Raw genomic sequence first — 8,249 nt, forward strand, 5'->3', positions numbered from 1 at the left:
CAAGAGAAATTGTGAGGGGGAAGCGGGGAGTGAACAGATTATTTTTAAAAAAGAAAATTGAGTTTATGTTCCACCCTCCCACCTCCTGCATCTTTCTAGGGAATGGCTCAGGTAAAGACTGCCTAGGGCGTTGACCTATCCTAACTGCTGGGAGCAGGGGAAGGGGCGTGAACTGAAAATAACCTAAGCAAATCAAGGTAGACCTAAGGGCTGTATCCTCCTGGAGACAGGATTGCTACGAAAGAAAAGGGAGTTTCTGATCAACAGGATAAAAGACAGAATTGAGTCCTGGGGGCAAAATCCTGACCTCCCATGAGGCAGGATCCCATGTGGACACCGGTTTATATTCAGCTGCTGCACTTCCCATCCAGCTCCCTGCCTGTGCCCTGGGAAAGCAGGCGATGACCCAAAGCCTTGGGACCCTGGAGGAGGCTCCTGGCTTCAGATCGAGCGGTAGTTGTAGCTACTTGGGGAGTGAACCAGCAGATGGAAGATCGGTCTCTCCGTAAATCTGAGCTGCCTTCCCAATGAAAATAAATAAATCTTGAAAAAAAAAAAGAGAGAGAGAGAGAATATACTTGAAATGAGCATTTGCACAGCAGTTGAGGTTGAAGAACGTGTATTCCACATTACCCTGCGTGGTTTGAATCCCAGCTGTGTTCTCAATTCCAGCTTCCTGCTAAGGTACACTTGAGGAGGCGGCAGTGATGGCAATGCCTGGGCCCCTGCCACCCATGTGGGAAACCCAGATGGGGTTCCTGGTCCTTGGCTTCAATCTCCAACAACCCTAGCCACTCCGCTGTGGGCATATGGGAAATGGACCAAAAGATGGGCCTAATTTTTTGCTTAAATTGCACTGTGTACATAAACTAACATAAACTATAAAACTACTGTAGATTGAATGGAAAATGAAAGTTTTTTTATATGAAAAAAGCAAATAGCCTGAAAACAAAATATCTGTAGTGTTCAAATTATCATCCTCAAAAACACTAAGGTTTTGTTTTTAATTTAGATCTATCTTTAAAGCTCCCAATCTGTTTCCCACATTATTGTAACTTAATGAAATACAGAGTAAATGAGCTAGAAGGTATAGTTATGATATTATGATTTAGTGCTTGCTTTTGATCACGACTCTCCTGAAATTTAAAGTGTTTGAGAAGTTCAGAATCACACAATTGTGGGTAGAGCCTGGAACCCAGCTCCCCTGAATGCTGGAGAAATGTACTACTTTCATTATAAATTAAAATGACAATATTTCTTCTGCTTAAAAAATAATTGTATTTAAAAAACATAATTATTTAAAATCCAACTATATGCTGCTGACAAGGAGGGATTTATAAAAATGTTTACAGAGGTACTTCATAAGGAAATGAAAGCTGGAGTAGTTATGTAAGTTTCGGATAAAATAGACCTTAGAGTGAAGCATATCACTAGAAATATAGCTGGTTCACTCCCCGAGTAGCCACAACAGCTCAGGCTGAGTCAGTCCAAAGCCAGGCGCTTCTTCTGGGTCTCCCACACAGGTGCAGGATTCCAAGGCTTTGGGCTGTCCTCTACTGCTTTCTCAGGCCACAAGCAGGGAGCTGGATGGGAAGTGGAGCAGCGGGGACTCAAACCAGCACTCATATGGGATCAAGGCAGTTGCAAGATGTTGACTTTCACTACTTGGTTATTGCACCAAGCCCAACTTTTTGTATTTTGCCTTTGACAGTTGCCCCTCATCTCCACCTCTTTGAATTCACTCATGGTTTACAATGGCACTTGTATTCCAATGCAATACTCTGCCCACCATTCCTCTTTGGAGACTTTCTCTGTTATTTACATACAGTATTTTGGTTTAGGGTTTATTTTCTTAAGGGATTTGCTTTCATAGAATGACATTTCCATGGAATCAAACACTTTTAAAAATATATTTATTTTTATTTGAAAGGCATATTGGGCCAGGCACAGTGGCCTAGTGGTTAAAGTCCTTGCCTTGAACGCACCGGGATCTCATATGGGCACCGGGTTCTAATCCAGAGAGCTCCACTTCCCGTCCAGCTCCCTGCTTGTGGCCTGGGAAAGCAGTTGAGGACGGCCCAATGCTTTGGGACCCTGCACCCGCTTGGGAGACCTAGAGGAAGTTCCTGGCTTCTGGCTCCAGATTGGCATAGCTCCGGCCGTTGTGGTCACTTGGGGAGTGAATCATCAGACGGAAGATCTTCCTCTCTATCTTTCCTCCTCTGTGTATATCTTTGTAATAAAATTAAATAAATCTTTTTTTTTTTAAAAAAAAGGCATATTTACAAAGGAAAGGAAAGACAGATCTTCCATTTGCTATTTCACTCCCCAAATTTGCTCAATGGCCAGAGCTAAGCTGACCTGAAGCCAGGAGCCTCCTCTGGGTCTCCCACACGGCTACAGGATCCCAAGGTTTTGAACTATCCTCTTCTGTTCACTGAAGCAACAAGCATGGAGCTGGGTCAGGAAGCAGGGCAGCTGCGACATGAACCAGTACTAATATAGACTCCTGATGCTAGCATGTGAGCCACTGTGCTGGCCCCAGAATACCGCACTTTGAATCGGCTTCTTGCACTTGCCATAATGCCTGTAAATCATCATGTGTTTGTATCAGTTTTTGTTCCTTTCTGTTGCTGAGTAGGATTCCAGTGTGAGGATTTAGTAGTCTCTATCCATTCACTACTTGCAGGACATTTGCATTGTTTCCAGCGATGGGCAATTAAAATAGAGCTGCTATGTACTCTTGAATGAGTGTCTGCACAAACACAAGTGTTCATTTCTCTTGAGAAAATACTTAGGTGCAGAATATTGCTGGCTTGAATAGTTGAGTATATGTTTGACCATGTAAGAAACTAAAAAAAAAAAACTGTTCTATGACTTTTTAAAAAAGATTTATTTATTTTTATTACAAAGTCACATATACAGAGAGGAGGAGAAACAGAGAGGAAGATCTTCCATCCAATAATTCACTCCTCAAGTGGCCCCAACGGCCGGTGCTGTGCTGATCCAAAGCCAGGAGCCAGGAATTTCCTCCAGGTCTCCCACACAGGTGCAGGGTCCCAAAGCTTTGGGCTGTCCTCAACTGCTTTCCCAGGCCACAAGCAGGGAGCTGGATGGGAAGTGGAGCAGCCAGGATTAGAACCGGGTGCCCATATGGGATCCCAGCACGTTCAAGGCGAGGACTTTAGCCGCTAGGCCACTGTGCCTGGCTCTGTTCTATGACTTTTAACATACAATTTTCTGATGTTTGACAATCATCATCTTAACCAAGTGTGATATCTAGGAAATATGAATTATCATTAGGTATATTCTTGGAAAAATGACCACCAGCCAAAATTCTAGACCTGATTCCTTAAAAAAAAAAAAGAAGAAGAAGAAGAATTTTATTGGAAAGGCGGATATACAGAGAGGAGAGACAGAAAGGAAGATCTTCCATCTAATGGTTCACTCCCCAAGCGGTCGCAACGGCTGGAGCTGATCCAATCCAAAGCCAGGAGCTTCCTCGGGGTCTCCCACATGGATGCAGGGTCCCTAGGCTTTGGGCCGTCCTAAACTGCTTTCCCAGGCCACAAGCAAGGAGCTGGATGGGAAGTGGAGCTCCCGGGATTAGAACTGGCATCCATATGGGATCCCGGTGTGTGCAAGGCGAGAACCTTAACTGCTACACTATCGCGCCGGCCTGACCTGATTCCTTTTTTAAAAAATTTTCTTTTTATTGGAAAGGCAGATTTACAGAGAGAAGGAGAAACAGAAAAGATCTTTCATTCACTGGTTCACTCCCCAGGTGGCAGTAATGGCTGGAGCTAAGCCAAACCAAAATCAGGAGCCCAGAACTTCCTCTGGGTCTCCAGCCTACACACAGGGTCCCAAGGCTTTGGGCCATCCTCGGCTGCTCTTCCAGACCACAGGCAGAATCTGGACGAGTAGTGGAAAACCCAGAATACAAGCTGGTGCCCATATGGGATGCTGGCACATGCAAGAGAAGCATTAGCCAGTTGAGCCAATGCACTGGCTTGGACCTGGTTTATAAACTACCAAAAATGCATGAAGATTAAGAAATAAGTTAAGGGGCTGGTTCCGGTGCCATAGCATTGAGAGTTAAGCTTCCACCTGTAGCAGAGGAAATATCTCTGCCTTTTCTTTTCTCTCTGGAACTTTGCCTTTGATTTATTTTTATTTGTTATTTAAAAAGTTTTATTTCTTCTATTTGAAAGGCAGATTTTACAGAGAGAAGGGCAGTTAGAGAGAGGTCTTCCATCCACTAGTTCACTCCTTGAATGGCCAATGCTGGGCCAATGCTGAGCCAATCCATAGCCAAAAGCTAGGAACTTCTTCCAGGTCTCCCACACAGGTATAGGGGCTCAAGTTCTTGGACCATTCTCCACATCTCTCCCAAGCCGTGAGCAGAGAGCTGGATTGGAAGTGGAGCACCAGCACAAGAATTGGCACCCATATGGGATGTTGGCACCATGGGGTGGGGAACTAACTGGCTATACCACTGTGCCAGCCCATATTTATTTTATTTTTATTTAAAAGGCAGATTTTACAGAGAGAAGACAGACAGATGAAGATCTTCCATCAGCTCGCTCATCCCCAAATAGCTGCAAGAGCCAAAGCTGAACTGATACGATCTTTATTAAAGATTTTAAAAAGATGCTTGCCTGTTTGAGCTCTGGCTAACCAGAGCTCTGTGATACTTTTAAGCAATTTTTTTTTTTAATTTTGGTTTTGGTGAGACATCAAAGGACAAGAAAGGAATAGCATTTTGGTCAAATAAGCATAAATCTTAGCACACAAACTCATGTAATGAAAAAATGTGATTTTTCTCTTTCTATAACTCAATTTAACTTTTATTATTCTCAAACCAGAGAATCTTTATGCAACCTAAGGATGGCATAACTTAGTTATTAGCTGTCAATTACTCTCCCAAATCTATTGTGTTTACTCCAGGTTTGGTTTTATTAGACCATCCTGAGGCTATGGCTTTAAAATTCAAGTCAAAATTCTGCTGCCCCCTTTTCTCCTTTCCTATTAAATCAATGGTGTTAGTTCAAAATGGTTTTGGCGGCACATAATACAAGACTTGACTGCCAGTGGCTCTAGTACAGAAGAGTTGCTTCTTCACCAGTGCAATAGGATGCCAAGAGGTAGGCAGGCTGGTACAGGTTCATTGGAGTCAAGGCCATTTACTTCTTGGCCTTTTGCTCATGTTTGCAAGATAATGCATGCAACTGTAGACATCACACCAGTATTTAAGGCAGGAAGAAGGGGCAGGACAAAGCACAAACTGCCTCTGAACCCCCTGGCAGATTTTTGCAGTTTTCTAATTGATTACTATTGTGTTAGAGGGCAAAGGAAGCTATTATTATTTTTTTTAATTGAAAAGGCAGATATACAAAGAGGAAAAGAGACAGAGAGGAAGAGCTTCCATCCAATGATTCACTCCCCAAGTGGCAGGAGCCCGGAGCCTCCTCTGGGTCTCTCACACAGATGCAGGGTTCCAAGATCGTGGGGGGGTCCTCGACTGCTTTCCCAGACCACAAGCAGGGAGCTGGATGGGAAGTAGGCCACTGGGATTAGAACCAGTGTCCATATGGGATCCCATCATGTTCAAGGTGAGGACTTTAGCTGCTAGGCTATCATGCTGGGCCCTAAAGGAAGCTGCTACTTACATGCAAGCTCCGTCACCTTCATGTTGATAGGAGATTGGATTATTTTTTCCCACAGATTAGATTCCAACAGGACAGGAGCTCCCTCTTCCAAGTTATTCAGAGCTGGGCTGGTGATGTTAACTGAACGTATTTAAAATACGTAACACTAGAATCAGAATCAGAGCCAGAACTTGGACCCAGGCATTCCAATAAGGGATCAGACTTCCAAAATGGTGGTCTCTCCTTGTGCCCACTGCACTGCTTCCTAGTCTCTGGGTTCAGGGCTGGGGAAAGGAATGGCAGGTAGGAGGATGGAGACTCATATTTAATAAGAGACTAAAAAAATACTATAAGAATATTTTTAAAAGTTCATGGGAAACTTATAAGTTGATTTTGATGACAAACATTTGAATATATAATATGTATATAATATACATATAATATATAGTATATCTCAAATTCTGATAGGTTTCCCATGGGAAAATGGTACCTAATTCCCCTTCTCCCCCAAGTGGGCCAGATTTAATGATGAGCATCTAATGAGAAGAATCTGGTGGAAGTAAGAGCCTTGTAAGATGCGGTCATAACAGGTACTGCAGCTCCTGTTGGCAACCTGTTGCATCACTCGCTCTGGGGAAAATCAGCTGCCATGGACAAGGATACTCAAGCAGTTGTGCAGAGAGGCACATGTGGCTAGCTGGGTACTTTCAGCCCAGACAACTTTCAGATGACTACAGACTTACCTGAAATCTTTTTTTCCCCTGGAATATGAAAATGTATTAGTATACGTCTAACACCAAGATTTATGATCTTGCGCTCTCTTTCTTGCCTTTGTATAAGGCCAACAGGGACACGTTTGTTACTTTGACCACCTTAAAGAGAACTCCAGGAATGTCACCAACAATGTGGCCTTTTCAACCAAATCCAGCCACCAGGACTTCATCATTTTCCTCAAGTGAAGTTCAGGCAGCTATCCTTGGGTGTGAAGGCCGTGATCTTCTGGCCTTGACCAGCTACACCAGAACGCATTTCCTCATGGCCACCTCGGGCTGCCTAGCTTCAAACCCCACTTTGTGCAGCACAATCCCCTTGGCATGAAGACACCCCCAAAGGGGTTGGCCTTGAGGGCCATGCTTGGGTGCACCTTCTTTTACTGTTTGTCATGCCACTTCTGGTCCTACCGGTGGCTATGCAGCTTTCTGGCTGTCCGGACACTGCAGCAGTTGCCCATCTTGCCCACGTATGGTCATGAGCAAAAGAGCTTAAATGAAATCTTGACCACAACTTGATGAAAGCCCTAGCCAGAACTCTGCCACTGAGCCACTCCAGAATGAGAGGGTGATGTTGCTAATTCAACCTACAGCAGGGATTTAGGCATTTCTGGATTAAGAAATATCATAGGGCCCAGTGCAGTAGCCTAGCGGCTAAAGTCCTCGCATTACACGCACTGGATTCCATATGGGCACAAGTTCATGTCCCGGCGGTCTCGCTTCCCATCCAGCCCTCTGCTTGTAGCCTGGGAGAGCAGTCAAGGACAGCCCAAAGCCTCGGGACCCTGCACCCGTGTGGGAGATCCAGAAGAGCTCTGGGCTCCTGACTTCAGATTGGCACAACCCCAGCCATTGCTGTCGCTTGGGGAGTGAATCATCAGATGGAAGATATTTCTCTGTCTCTCCTCCTCTTTCTATATATCTGACTTTGCAATAAAAGTAAATCTTTTTTTTTTTTTAAAAGAAGAGCTGGCTGTCAAAAAGACAAAACAAAATACAACAACAAAAAAAAGCAAATTAAAAACAAAAGAGCTGTGCATGTGCATCTATGTATATTTTTCTCTGAAATTAGTTAACAGAGGTGGCCCAGTCTTGGCAATATGTGTTCCATGGTCAGACCACATGTCTGTGAGATGTTCCCTGAGATCGGGGATCTTGTTGATCTAAGGGACCCATATGATTCAGGGGGTCTACTCCTTACCAGGTCACCTTGTTTGGCCTGCTCTTCGACAGGTGCTACAGCCTGATCTGGACCACCAACTGTAGGTGTATCAGTTTGGTTGGGGCGACCCCCTCCAAAATCCTTATAAGGCTAGACCCTAGCACTTCATCCTGTGGGCACCAGTGGTTGTAGTAATCTGATCTGGGCTGCCCCCTTCCACACTATACACTGAGAGTGAATTAGGTGAAAGACCCTGTCTCTCCATAATTCTGCCTTTCAAATCAAAAAAGGATGCATATTGTAGGACAACGGATGGGATATCATTTGAATGGGAACAATTGATTGGATATACAAAACAGATATTTTCAGACAAGGGTGTGGAAACAATTGATGGGTTCTGTAGGCAGGCTTATGGGAACTCTGTAAGCTCCTCAATCCCTCCTCCCTTATCCTATATGACCACTAATAAACTTCAGCTATTGAACATCAAGTGTGTTAGTATGTTATTATCATTATTATCAGATCTGTGCCCCAAGTCCATTGCTGCAGGACAATGAACAGCATATCATGAAAAAGTTGCAGGGATTTCAAACAAAATTGCTGTTTAGTAAACTTATTTTAGCTGTTTTCCATGAACCCCTATCAGAAAATGTTGCCTCACAGCCA

General features: G+C 44.0%; 1 pseudogene; it reads right to left on the reverse strand.

Annotated features, from left to right (window-relative positions):
* Positions 1-6,453: 6,453 nt before the first annotated feature.
* On the reverse strand, positions 6,454-6,882 carry LOC121171350 (annotated as a pseudogene).
* Positions 6,883-8,249: the final 1,367 nt, after the last annotated feature.

This window comes from Ochotona curzoniae, unplaced genomic scaffold (genome assembly GCF_017591425.1).
Source record: "Ochotona curzoniae isolate NIBS_2020 unplaced genomic scaffold, NIBS_Ocur_1.0 scaffold_2587, whole genome shotgun sequence".
Lineage (NCBI taxonomy): Eukaryota > Metazoa > Chordata > Mammalia > Lagomorpha > Ochotonidae > Ochotona > Ochotona curzoniae.